The sequence below is a fragment of the Poecilia formosa genome, unplaced genomic scaffold (genome assembly GCF_000485575.1).
Source record: "Poecilia formosa unplaced genomic scaffold, Poecilia_formosa-5.1.2 Scaffold2532, whole genome shotgun sequence".
Lineage (NCBI taxonomy): Eukaryota > Metazoa > Chordata > Actinopteri > Cyprinodontiformes > Poeciliidae > Poecilia > Poecilia formosa.
In genome coordinates, this window is record NW_006802471.1 from 286 (window position 1) to 2883 (window position 2598).

General features: G+C 35.0%; 1 long non-coding RNA gene across 1 annotated transcript; it reads left to right on the plus strand.

Moving 5' to 3' along the window:
* Window positions 1-722: 722 nt before the first annotated feature.
* LOC103133293 (uncharacterized) lies at window positions 723-2261 on the plus strand. The gene is made up of 3 exons (XR_001661255.1): window positions 723-1077; window positions 1989-2089; window positions 2225-2261. It is a non-coding gene; the product is annotated as an uncharacterized LOC103133293 (long non-coding RNA).
* Window positions 2262-2598: the final 337 nt, after the last annotated feature.

Genomic DNA, 2598 nt, shown 5'->3' on the forward strand with positions numbered 1-2598 from the left:
ACAAAATCTGAGTTTTGGTTAAATGTGATGCTCCAAGCTTTGCTGGAAAACATTTTTTTTATGTTTTTCTTCACTAGAATTGCTGAGGAAGAGGAAAAATGAAGAACTGAACCCAGAGAAAGTTACTGTTCACACACACAAGCTGATGGGCCACATTAAAGTTTAGACTTCAAGATGTGTAAAAGTTTGCTGATGATGTCAGAAAATAATAAAAACACAATGCTGGTGTACAGCCATGAAAATATGTTTAGAATGTGATGTTTAATTAATGGGTACATTGATTATATTGGGCAAGCATTTATTTGATTTAGTATGTAGTTAGAAAAATTCAGTTGGTTCATGGCTAAATATGTGCTCAAATTACTTTATTTTTTTATTTCATAGATTTCTGTCATGATAATATCCCTTCAAGAATGACACAATGCATGATGGTTAATGTTTTTATCTTTCTCAAAATCTCTTTCTTTTTCTCACTGTTTTTTCAATGTCACATGCTGTTTTCATTTAATTATGTAAAGCACTTTGAAATGCCTTGCTGCTTAAATGTGCTATACAAATAAAATTGGATTGATTGATTGATTGATGGGAGTTGAAAGTTCATGACCTGCGATTTTGTTACAAAAAGAGAAAACGACACACGCTGTATGCTCGAACCGTGTATTTTGTTTCATAAAGTTGAACAAAAGCTATGCATTTTTAAGTTCTTTTTAAGGGTGCAACACCAGATTTGTGGTTTTTACTGCAACTGATAAACATTCTTTAAATTTGAGACTTTCATTTTGTAGCTTTCACTGTTTGGCTTAAATTATGTTGTTTTTTCTTTCTGTAGAAATATTCTAAAACAAGAACGAGAATGGAAATCATTTAGTCAACAGTATTGTTCACATACAAGCTAAAAAACTACTTTAAAAACTATAATGTTCATTTTTTGACATCATAAAACGTATTGCTGGTCATGTGGACATAAAAACTCAGATATTCAGTCATTTTACAACAAAATCTGTGTTTTGAAGAGTTTTAATGTGTTTTGTTTCTGAACAGCCTGTTTGAATCCCAGGATGAATTCTTTAAGGCGAGGTCAGTGATTCACTGAGTCAGTTTCTTTAATTGTCAATCACACTTTGTATAAACTGATCACAGAATCAGTCTATCATGAGTTAATTGTAAAGACGAAAGATTACATTAGAATAAATATTAACTGTCTAAATATGATGCTCCGAGCTTTGCTGCAAAACATTTTTTTTATGTTTTTCTTCAGGATTGCTCTGGAAGAGAAAGATAAAGAACTGAAATCAGTTAGAGGAAGGTACTGTTCACCCACAACAAGCTGATGGGCCACATTAAAGTTTAGTCTTCAAGATGTGTAATAGTTTGCTGATGTCTGTTATGACCCAGCTCGTTGAGCAGTAACAAAAACCAGAGAGTCACGGACATAAGCAATAAATAAGCTCTTTACTGAGCAGCGAATCTAAAACCCAAAAACAGCTTCAAATAAGCAGGTGGCCTCTGTGGCATCGCCAGAACCTGGTGGTAGAAGCAGTGGAGTCCTTCAAAAGAAAAGTCAAGCAACCCAAAACAAAAACAAAGTCAGGGTGGGCAGGCAAGTCGGAGAAGAGCCAGTCTGGAGAGCAGAGCTAGGTGGAGAAGACAACTCGGCTCCAAGCCAGCTACAGCTCCACACACCCAGTTCCTTCTCTCTCCTTTCCCTCTCTTGACGCACTGGAGCAGGCTGCTTATATAGCCAAGATCCGTTGAGCCCTATCAGATCATGGTCTCGCCCTTTCCAGTGCTGTTTGGGACAAAAAGCAATTAGTAAATGACAGATCCCTCCATGTAAAGTGGACGGGGATGTCACAATGTCAGAAAATTTAAAAAACACTGCTTGTTTTGTGGCTTTTACTGCAATTGATGAACATTATTTAAATTTGAGACTTTCATTTTGAAGTTTTCACTGTTGGGCTTAAATTATGCTGTTTTTCTTTCTGTAGAAATATTCTAAAACAACAAGAACAAGAATGGAAATCAGTTAATCAACAGTATTGTTCACATACAACCAAGATGAAACCCTTTCTGAGCTCCATTATGCAAGGTCAGTGATTCACTGGATCTGTTGTTGCTGATTGCAATCAATACATTGTTGCTTGGAATTGATAGACATTTTTCAAATTTTAAACTTAAAGCTTTCAATGTTTTTCTGAAATTATGTTTTTTTTTCTTTCTCTAGCAGAACTATACAACAAATCGAAACACACTGTATATCAGCCAAAGTATTGTTCACATACAATCTAAAAACCTACTTTAAAAAACTGAAATGTTCATTATTTAATGTCGTAACATATTGCTGGTCATGTGGACATAAAATCTATGTCAGATATTCAGTCATTTTACAAAAAAATCAGTGTTTTGAAGGATTTTGATAGGTACTCTCCAAACCTAAAAAAAGAACCACAGACAACGTATATTAATTTCATGGCTGAAACTTTTGCAAAAGGAGAAGACTCAGCAATGTGCTCTTCCAAGCTGTTCACAAAGCGTTCTGCCCCCCTCTGCTAGAACAGGCCTTTTATTTGGGAAAACAAAAGTGAGAACAATCAGTTT